Below are 12,008 nucleotides of genomic sequence, written 5' to 3' on the forward strand. Positions count from 1 at the left end.
CTAACAATTCACAACACAACTGAAAACAAATTAATAGCCCCTGGCGTCACTTCGTCGCCCCATCAAGGGCACAAATTTTCAACTCGACGCTAGCCTCCACATATCCAATAAAAAATTAGATTTTTTTTTTTTTAATAAATAAATAAATCCTTATACCTAATGTCAACGTAACACTTTTTTTTTCAAGTTGTGTACGGTCAAACTAATAAAATCAAATGGATCATATATGTCCCCACAAAGATATAACAAATACATTCATATATATATATATATATATATATATATATATATATATATATATATATATCAATTAATTTTATAGATAAAATTTAATATATGAATTTGAAATTAATGTTAAAGTGAAACTAATGCATGAGTTGACAATGCATCGATATAACCATTCGTTGCATTTGAAACTCATGCGTTTGAAACTAATCCATCCTTTGACAAATTCCTAATGTAATTTAGATAATTCTTGATTGATAAACTTTGACAAATTTGTAACTTCATAGTAGAGGTATCATTTTTCTTTCTCATATTGTTACTTCTAAGGATTTTCCACTTAATTTACAGTCCTGGTATAGAGCAGTTGAAATTGGTCTCACTGGTTGTATGGCCACAAAATGGGAGCAATACATATTTCAGATTAATGTTGCAGGGATTATTATTTCAGAGGAACTGGACCAGATGACCTGGGCATGACAATCACACAAGAATCAAATTTTTGTCAGAGAACTATACAAGAGTATCTTACACTCTCTCTCCACTGTGGAGGATCACATCTGGTTACAAAAACTTTGGTCATGGGAGTTGCCTATGAAACTTAAGTGTTTTGGATGGCTGTCCTTGCACAATAAAATCCTCACTTGGGAGAATCTTACCCATAGAGGATTCATTGGACCTAGCATTTTCTCCCACTGTATGCAGAATTTGGAGGATGTTCTTCACTTATTTATGAGGTGTCCTATAGCCATTAATATGTGGAATTCAGTCCTATTCACTTTATGGATTGTGGCTACTTGGAATACTAATTCACTAGAGTCATGCCTTAAATAGTGGTTCGAGTCTCATAACGATTATTGCACTTTACCATTCTACATTTTCTAGGGCATCTAGTGATGTAGGAAACAACATGTTTTTGAGCAAAAAAGGGTGGATGTTAGGACTGCAATTTGGGGATCGTGGCTTACTTATCAAAAATTGGACCAAGGAAAAAAGTACATAATCTGAGAAAGGCACAAGCATTGGATTTGTGGCAAAGGTTCCTGATTGGCTTTTTCAATGGTGCTAGCTCTAATAGTAATTGTGGTTGCAATGCTCTTATTATTTCTGAACCAGACATCTACTATCAATTCTAGTGGGAGGGAGGCAGGGGCTCCAACAATGGGGCAAAAATCATAGCTTTATGGGGCACTCTCTTCACTACAAAATGGCTCAACATCAATGAATTACAGGTATACGTGGAGTCCAAGAGCTCTATTGACTGGGCTGAGAGTCTCTCTCGATTCCATCCTCCATCGTTAACAAATTGGATGAAGCTCATATGTTTAGTTGAACGTACTTTCTAGCAAATCACATACAACCACATCCACAGGGAGCATAATCACATCACAGACAAGCTTTCAAGAAGAGTAGGAAAAATTCTTGCAGTCATTTTTATGTTGCATACAAACATGATTCCAAGATTGACACAGACAATATTTCCATTGCTTGGCCTCTACTATCTTCCACATATCGAGTCTACAAACACTAATACATTTTAACAGTTTTTACATATTGTTTAGAAATTGTTAAGCATAAATAACAAGTGTTTGCAAGTTTTGTTAACCTTCTAAGGACTATCTTTCATGTATATTTTGACAAAAAAAATCATTATGTATCTCTCGGAACTGTATATATAAATTAGCCTTTTTTTTTCCTGGAAAAAAATTCATTGATAAATTATAAATTATTGAGACTAACTTTTTTTGATAATAAGTTAATAAATTTTAATATATTATCTAGACTTCTATTTCGAATATATAATGTGATATGTGCATATGAATGTAAGGTTAAACTATTTACATTTGAAATTATTCGTTGATATATGCATTAGTTTATCGTGCGCTCGCACATGCATGTGCCGATAATGGATTTCGAAACCACCGTATTCATTAATGATGTAATCTTAGATAATGCATTAATTTTTTTGAAAATTTTAATAAAATCAGTTTGGAAAAATCATATTGTTAGTAGGGGATGGATAGGTGTGATTGAGGAAATCAATTTTCTTATTATTGGCTTTTATGTGAAAAATAGTTAAGTGTCTTTTCCTTATAATTTAAACATAATTAAGTTTATGAAATCTTTGAAATATATATCAATTAGATTTTTTTATTTATTATTATATATGGTATAAAAGATGTTATAATTCATTATTTTGTATAATGAGTTAGTTCTATAATTTTAATTATCATATTATAATTAGATATTAGATAAAAATTAGATAGTTGTGGTTGAGTCGAGTATTTATTTTTCTTTCATGTATTGTTTATGTTTAATTGTTTATTTATTGCTAAGGCATGGTGGCTTTTATCTAGAATTATGATAATTTTGGTGGATATATTGACCATGGAATTGTCATTAAATTCCTTTATTTACTAACTATTATTAGAGTAGAGTTAAAATCCAATGTAGAGGTATCTCCAATAGAGAATTCCACATAGATGCAATTCCAATAGAGAAAATCAATGGACAAAACTACAAGTCCTTTAAAGAATTGACAAGAACAAATTGCAGAGACTATAAACATTGTAGGCACAAAGGAGAGATACTCATGTTTGAGAAATTGGTATCAAATAAACAACAATCAGAAAAGGTACATGTCAAAGTACAGGAAGAGCCCAACAAAGTTATGGAGATGCTAAACATTTAGCTCAACAAAGTTACGAAGATGCTAAACATCTAACGCACTGAGGATGAGAGATCAACATCTCTTAGTGAAGAAATAGATAGCATGGCATCCCCAAATGGGTAATGGATACAACAAAATAGAACATGGTAGAGGTTTTGCAAAAACCTATTTTAAATGTGGATACTATGAGAATTTCAGCATATGAGTGTTTCAATTTTCTTAGTTAAATTTTATAAGTTTAATTAGTAAATCATTTAAAATTATTTTCAAACTGCATTTCTAACTCAACTATAGCTAAAAACTTCAAATTTATCAATTCATTTTAATATAAAAATATAATTGAAATTTTAAAATATAAATGTAATGATTCAAATAACTGTATTTCTAACTCAAGTATAACTAAAAGCTTTAACAATTTTATAAATTTATTTTAATATAAAAATATAATTTAAATTTAAATACATAAATTCTTAATGAAATTTTTTTTTTTTCAAATAATTTTATACACACAATTCATTTATACAAATAAAAAAATGACAGGTTGAAATATGACTTTTATTAAATATATATCTTACTAAACAATTCAAACCAACCATTATTTTTTAATAATCATTAAAAATACCAAAACACCGCAACTTAACTTAAATGAGTTATAAAAATGTTTAGTTAATGATTTAGTTTATATATATATATATATATATATATCTTATATAACTTCAATAATAATATGAATACTATTATCGATTTTCCATCCAGATACTTGGCATTTAATTGGTAATAAGCAAGAAGTTAACTCCATAAGGCACTGGTCTCACAATTCAATTCAATATAATCTTTAAGTCTTGCTAAAATTAACGAAGTAGCTATGCCACTCAATCGTGTCTCTCGGAGTTGTTGGTTGCAAACTTGTCTTTCAACTTCACATTTCCATAGGAACTACCCCCCATAGCCTGTTGTTGGGAGATAGCTAGAACGGAGTGGGCAAGGATCAGAGTGAACCCAATCCCCGAGTCGTTGTCGCAGTGCCTGTACAATCTGAGTGATAACAATTCCCAATGACACTAGTTGTAGGATGGATTCAAACACATCTTTTGAATAGATTGGAGAAAATTGTTGTTTTTAGCATGTCCCCTACTTTATAGGAGACATAATTCTAAGGATTTTATGGTGGTATTGATTACATATTCAAAATCTTTATGAACGCAAGATTCCAATAAGGCTTCTCTGGCTGGCATGCATGGTACTTATTATTTTTAGTAGATTTGGTCTAGAGACTTGCATGTCAAGGATAATGGTATATTTAAAATCCTTGTGAGATTCTAAGTCCAATGAGCTACTTATGGGTGCTATGTTTGCACTTTTTGTTTTCAGTAGTGGTTGCATGCCATCTTATATCATGGATTTCAATTCCTTACTAAAAGATGAATCCAAAGAGTATGGTTTCATAAGATTATGAACACTTCCATTTTTAGCATTAGTTGCATGTCAGGTTTGATTACATATTTGGAGTCCCCATTGCGTTCTAAATTCGATGAGAATGGTTTCATCAAAGTCTGCGGCATTTCTATTTTCAGTAGTATTGGCATGGCAGACAACAAATTTGGGTTCCCTATCAAATTTTGAGTCTAATGAGTATAATATTGTGGATATGCAACTAGATTTCTATTTTCAGTTGTGCTTATTTTTAGGCATTGTATATATGGTAGGGTCCCCTTATTTGTTCTGGACAATTTCTATTTTTTCCTCTTTTTGAGGGTGGCTACTATTTTTGGCATGTCTACTTATAACAGGGTGATGTGGTAGTTTTGATGTTACACATGGCTGCTCATGAATTGGACAATTGGCGAAATTATAGATGAGTCATCAGTGATATAACAAAGTTCATGGGTGTGACATGGCAATAAAGGCAATTTATTTTCCTCCACCATATTTTTCTCTCTCCTGCATTTTGGTTTCCTCCTTTCCCTCCTATCGCAATCCTATTTTCCCTTCCCTCACCTCAGTCTTTCCCCTTCCTATTCTCCCTCCTTGTTTCCCTCCACCCTTTCCTCATACAAAAAAGCATGTATATCACTCAATAGCTCGAATTTTTAAAATTAGTCCTAAGTCGAATTTACTAAAATTTGATTGAGGAAAATACCTTAACTGAAATTGCTTGGAGATAATAATAGCCAAATTGACCTTCGCTAAAATTACTTGGAAGATATTTTTATCATAGTGGAACTTAAATGAAATACTCCAAAAAGCTTTTTACCCAAGTCGAAATAGCTAAAATTGTGTTCAAGGATATTTTTATCTCACTACTCTACTTCAGTTAAACTCAAACAAGGGTCACAACCAGATTTTCATCTATAATTTGAGCTCAGTTGACTCAACCATGTGCACTAATAGCCAATTATGGATAATTCAACGTCCTCTTCTCATTGGTATGAATTGAGGAAATGGGAGAGAAAAAACATTATAAATATAGGGGAAACCAAGCATACAATTTGAATTGTCTTGAGCAAGTAGCAACAGTACTTTCCTGTCTCGATATTCTTTCTTTCTTCCCTCTTCTAGATATTACTTGTGTCTAAATATCATTGTCTTCAATTCTCTAATAGTCGTCTTGGTGCATCCAGCCTCTTGATCCTTGGGGAATAAAGCTCAGTTTGATCCACTCCATTTCTCCGGGTTTCTTTGATGTCTCAATGGTATCTTTCGCAATTTGATACAAGTTTTTAAGCTATTTCTTTTTGTAAAATCTGTCGTAATTACGCTTTCTATCTATGTTTTCCATACAAAACGCTGATTTGCTAGAAATTATTCCATACTCTAAGAATTTTACAAACATGTTTGGCCACTAACTATTATTTTTTTGTTTTTCTCATGTTATGTTGCAGATTTATAGGTCAAAACAACAAGTACTAAGACTAGACACACCCTCTTGGCATTCACCAGCCCAAATGAAGAGGGAGATTTGTTAGTGACACTTAAGGCATATTTTTCTATATGTTACACTAATTTTTACTAGTGATTTTAAAGATCTTCCTATTTGTAAGCCGTGTAGAAATTTGTGCTAACAAAACCAAGCTCTGAATACAATGTCAAAAAATATATATCCAGACCCGAGGTGAATAACTACTGAGGATATTTTTATCTCACTACTCTACTTCAGTTAAACTCAAACAAGGGTCACAACCAGATTTTCATCTATAATTTGAGCTCAGTTGACTCAACCATGTGCACTAATAGCCAATTATGGATAATTCAATGTCCTCTTCTCATTGGTATGAATTGAGGAAATGGGAGAGAAAAAACATTATAAATATAGGGGAAACCAAGCATACAATTTGAATTGTCTTGAGCAAGTAGCAACAGTACTTTCCTGTCCCGATATTCTTTCTTTCTTCCCTCTTCTAGATATTACTTGTGTCTAAATATCAGTGTCTTCAATTCTCTAATAGTCATCTTGGTGCAGCCAGCCTCTTGATCCTTGGGGAATAAAGCTCAATTTGATCCACTCCATTTCTCCAGGTTTCTTTGATGTCTCAATGGTATCTTTCGCAATTTGATACATGTTTTTAAGCTATTTCTTTTTGTAAAATCTGCCGTAATTACGCTTTCTATCTATGTTTTCCATACAAAACGCTAATTTGCTAGAAATTATTCCATACTCTAAGAATTTTACAAACATGTTTGGCCACTAACTATTATTTTTTTGTTTTTATCATGTTATGTTGCAGATTTATAGGTCAAAACAACAAGTACTAAGACTAGACACACCCTCTTGGCATTCACCATCCCAAATGAAGAGGGAGATTTGTTAGTGACACTTGAGGCATATTTTTCTATATGTTACACTAATTTTTACTAGTGATTTTAAAGATCTTCCTATTTGTAAGTCGTGTAGAAATTTGTGCTAACAAAACCAAGCTCTGAATACAATGTCAAAAAATATCTATCCAGACCCGAGGTGAATAACTACCTTATGATCTCAGGAAATAAAACTTTTATTGAATTTTTAAATTAAACAGAAAATGATCTCAGGAAATAAAACTTTTACTAAATTTTTAATTTAAACAGAAAATGATCTCAGGAAATAAAACTTACAGAATTTTTAAATTAAATAGAAAAATTCAGACTATAAATTAATCGCATAATGGCTGGAAAATTGTTAGATTTTCCATTACATCAAAAACTGCAGGCATTACTAAACTTCCTACCAATTATCATTACATTTTTAGTGGTGTCAGGGTGGATCCCAGAGTGGCGGTTAGTCCACGTGAATGATTCCCAATGAGACCAGTGTGAAAATCCAACACCTCTTTCAAACTCAAATCGGGGAATCAAACCTGGGCCAAGGCTCTGATATCATGTTGAGATATTCCGTTGCACCAAAAACTGCAGGCATTAGTAAACTTCCTACCAATTATCATTACCTTTTTTAGTGGTCCCAGAGTGGATCCTAGAATGGCGATTAGTCCAGGATTACCAAAAATATATCAGCGAAAACAAAAATACACAACAAAAAATTTGTACTGCCTTTCAAATCAATTTTTCATTATTTTTTTCAAAACCTACAAGGGTTTTAAAGAGAGTGTCCATACAGGTTGGTAGAATTTTAAAATATCTGTGGAAAAACCTGTTATCAGTTTTTTGGAAAACCAACGTTTCGGACTAGCTTAGTGAGTCCATCATCAGGGCAATGTGATCTGCATTTAGAGAAGAGAGAGCGTGAAAGCATGGAGCAAAATGCAGATCACATTGCCCTGATGATGGACTCACTAAGCTAGTCCGAAATGTTGGTTTTCCAAAAAACTGATAACAGGTTTTTCCACAGATATTTTAAAAATCCTAAAGGGTTCCTCAACTGAGAAAACTCTTCCCACCAGAAAAAGGAAATCAACAGCAAATCCCTAGCAGCTGTACGGCCATGTATGATCACTAAAAAGAACTCGACCTACACTCTAAAAATCGATTGAGATCATATGGCCCTTTGCTAGGTTGAACTTCTCCTTCTACGACTAGATCATATGGCATCCTTATTCCTTGAAATTGTATGGCGTTCACAAATCTGGCTGAAGTCGATTTCGCTTTACTGCTTTGTTTCCCACTACTTGTCAGCTTGCACACTGAGTGAATTCTTTTTTCTCTTTGCAACTAAGTTACTGTGCCACTTTTTCTTCTATCTTGCTCTGTCTTTATAATTTTGAGTTGATGACTATTCTAAGTTTCCACAATTTTAATCTGTCATTAAGATCAACGATAGAGATTTAATCTCAATCTCAATAATCAAAAGTGGAGATTTATCTAAATCACTGCTGCTATTAAATTACACTTTATTAGACTTTTCCTAACTTAAAATTAAAGTCTCTTCGTCTCTTCCATCTAATAAAGTGAATTACAAATAGAAAGGACTCAAACGACTTCCCACACATTTGACACAAAACCTGTGCACAAGTTCCTGTCCGAGCTACAAACATCAACATCGGTTGTTTGGCAGCATTGCCATATTCTGTGCTGATCTAACTAGAGTTGTTCGCCTTACTGTTATTGTTGTTGTTGAGAGAGTTTTCCATTGTCACATCCCGACCCTCAACTCGATGGTGGAGTCTTTTAAATTCATATAGCTCGAGGAAAAATTGTCCCTCTGCAATTGGTCCCTTCTACGAGGAAAAGTATCTCTCTCTGTTGAAACATCTGTATTTGAAATTTACAACAAGACATGATAGTACTGCTTATGGTTTCCTGAATTTTAAACTAAGGATTCTAAGCAAATATTTCTGCCAGTTTCTAGCGATATATTTCTATCTCTGCTACCGTATTTTAAGGTTTCAATTTATAAGATTGTATTTGTGGTAGGAAAATACTGCTGCTTTGAGGACTACTCTTCATCTGCATAAGAAAAACACAACTCGTTGGAATAGAAATCGGTTAAGAGATAATATTGGTATCCCATTCTTGAGGATAGGGATTGGGCACTTTAAAAATCAAAAATTTAAAAATCCCAGTAACAACAATACTGCAAGAAAATAAATTTAAATGGAATAATTCATTTGAAAAAAAAACAGAACTTTCAATACACCACACGTGTGTTTCTTTATTTATCATTTAGTTCCCTTTCCCTAACTTACCTTTGATACAAGATAGGCTATGCTGTATGTGATTCTAATATTGATATGCGAGTTCTGTACAGGCCCAAAGCCATCGTCTTCATGCTGACTAGTTACAATTTTTTAAAATTACATATATCATATAATACAGATAACTAAAATAGTCTGATAGGAAAGAGTCACTCCCACATATCTTTTAATTCCTCTCTTTTTTTCAATAGAATGCTTCCTTTGACTATCTATATAAACAGTAAATTATGGGCATTTTACATCAAAAATTAAAAAAAGCCATTTGGAAGTTGCCACTAGGGTAGACCAAAACAGATCACAGGAAAGACCTCACTACCAAAATCATCCAAGCACTTTCAACAAAATTGCCATTTCGGTAAATACAGTATGACTAATAAAAATTCATGTCGCATTAAAAATCATAAATCCAGCCTTTCAGCACACAGAAAGAATCACAAACATAATGATCCGTAAAGCAGGGATTCCTCATTCCAGTAATTCTTTATTATTTTATTAAACATTTATTCAAAAGAATAAGATAAAGTTCTTATTAGAAAAACAGGGAATTGATGCCACAGATCGGCACCTATGAATACATAAGATGATATAACTTATATTGTGAAGCACTGTTCTGTGCCTAGTGTGTTCTACTTGTCTGGCTCCTTCAACATTTTCTATTTAAACAATGTTTTCATCACCCAAGGGGGTTTTGATATTGTGGTATGACTTAACATAACAGATGCCTTCAACTAGACAAAATCAGAATATCTTGTACAACAGATAAAAGCGTTTTGTGTATTGTTGTACCTTATTGTGAAGTAAAACTGTGATCAGCAATCTAATAAAAGAAAGTTAATATATTGAAACTGTCCTTGTAGCCCCTTTATAGACAAAACAATGGCTAAAGTTATATTATTGTAGCCTAAGTCATTTAAACTTGTTGGAATGTTTAGCCTTCAAAGTAGCAAACCTAGTGGGTTTAGTGAGAGCAATGTTAGTTGAGCATATATGCTCTATGTATTGTTTGTGTGACTCGAACCCACGTGCTTTCAAGTCCTTTGGCGTGATTTTGATCCTTTTAACCATAGCATCAACATTTATCTTTTTTGTTTTCTGTGGAAATTAAAACATTATCAATAAATATCAAAATCCACATAGATATAATGAAAATATGCGGACTATGTAACGAATATGAAAAGACAATGCATTGATTAGCTATCAATAAATATCAAAATCTATATAGATATAATGAAAATATGGGGAACATGTAACGAATATGAAAAGCAAATGCATTAACTAGTCATAAAAAAATATGTCAATGTTATTATGAGCTAAGATATGTAGTATATAACTTACCTCTTAATTTATCTTGAAGTCTAGGTGAATGTCGCAATGGTTGAGGAGAATGTGATTTTCGCTAAGTATCATGTCCACCATCATACATGTGCAAAGGTGTTTTAGGAGATGTATATTCATTACTCTGAACATTAGATTATACATAGATATAAGTATGTGACTCAAATAGAATTAAATGTAAAAATATGATAAAATTATAAGAGTATAAATAAATATAATCTTACCTTGCATTGTGACATTGGACGTGAAAATGGTTGTAGCATTTGAACCATTTCATTTCCATTCTTCTTAAGGCTTTGACAAAGGGTTTTCATTGATTGTGATGGTTCCAAAGGGAACACCTGCACCATAAATACGAAATAACACACACACACATATAATCAAAACAAATCAAGGATAACGATATAGAATACAGAACATCCATTTCTCATCCCATCATTATGGTAAAACATAACAATTTATATATTAATGTTTTTTGTGGAATAGGTTATATGGATTAAAAACTTACTGGCCCAATAACCCCTTGAAAACCTTGAAATCTAGGTGAGCGTCGTAATAGTTGGTGGCTTGAATTTGGGGAATTTTGTTGATTAGGCTATGCATATCAATAACAATGAGAAATTAGTATACAATTATAATAAATATAAATATTATTTAATGTTAAAATGTCTAAAAAATTAATATATGCAAAAAAATGGACTCAACTGTGTTGTCATTGTCATGATTAGTTTCATCAAAGTTTAATATATGGTTGTGCCCATCTAATCCTTCTTCCCCCACATCATCAAGAACCTCAGTCCTTACTTTCTCTTTTAAAGCAATATCTATGTGCTTCATTGTCTCCATACGTCTACGAGGTAGACTCTGATCCCAACGTTGAATTTTTTCACAAATTTTTTGCTTTGAAGTATCATTAAGCTGATCAAATGTAACAACTGATTGTGAAAACAAGTTTCAATGAATTTAGTCCACAACAATAAATTAATATTAATAAAAAACATATACAGATAAATACTAATAAATACTTACAGCTGAAAGAATTTCTTCATTGACAATATTAATAAAAAAGCATATACAAATAAATACTAATAAATACTTACAGTTGAAAGAATTTCTTCATTGACAAATCTTTTATATGCTTGTTGTCGTGCACGACATAGCCTTGCATCTAAATCATATTGTATTTTGGCATTTTGCCTTTTAACTGCACTTGTTGATTTGACCGCCCATGTAGCATTTGCATCTCTTACTCGACCTCTTTGACGTGGAGGAATTGGTGGGAGATTGTGCGTGGTAGCCCGATGATGATTAAGGCCAGATAGCTTAGATCGACTCAAGTTCCCCGCACAGCCACCAACAAGACAAGTGAACACTTGCTTGGTGTGTGATATACCTAGGGGGGATAATATGGGGTACCAAGGGAGGTACCCAAGGTAATAATGTAATAATGGGATGAGCCATAGTAATAAATAAGGTGGTTAACCCATATCATGTAAGGGACCACAAGTAGTTAATAATAATGTAATGGGCCCATGGTATTAGTTGATGGTATGAGGGAACCATAGTAACGACCCATGGTATTGTATGTATGAGGCCTATATAGAGGCTAGAGACTCCAAGTCGAGGATAGTGAAGGATTATTGTATGAACAGGCA

General features: G+C 32.7%; 1 long non-coding RNA gene across 1 annotated transcript; it reads right to left on the reverse strand.

Annotated features, from left to right (window-relative positions):
* Positions 1-9,409: 9,409 nt before the first annotated feature.
* LOC149225173 (uncharacterized) lies at positions 9,410-10,949 on the reverse strand. The gene is made up of 4 exons (XR_016246942.1): positions 10,862-10,949; positions 10,578-10,694; positions 10,354-10,477; positions 9,410-10,110 (listed from the first exon to the last, which is right to left on the reverse strand). It is a non-coding gene; the product is annotated as an uncharacterized LOC149225173 (long non-coding RNA).
* Between the last annotated feature and the right edge of the window lie 1,059 nt (positions 10,950-12,008).

Source organism: Pinus tabuliformis, chromosome J, assembly GCF_031772625.1.
Source record: "Pinus tabuliformis cultivar Carrire ecotype Pingquan chromosome J, CPIR1, whole genome shotgun sequence".
NCBI classification, from domain to species: domain Eukaryota; kingdom Viridiplantae; phylum Streptophyta; class Pinopsida; order Pinales; family Pinaceae; genus Pinus; species Pinus tabuliformis.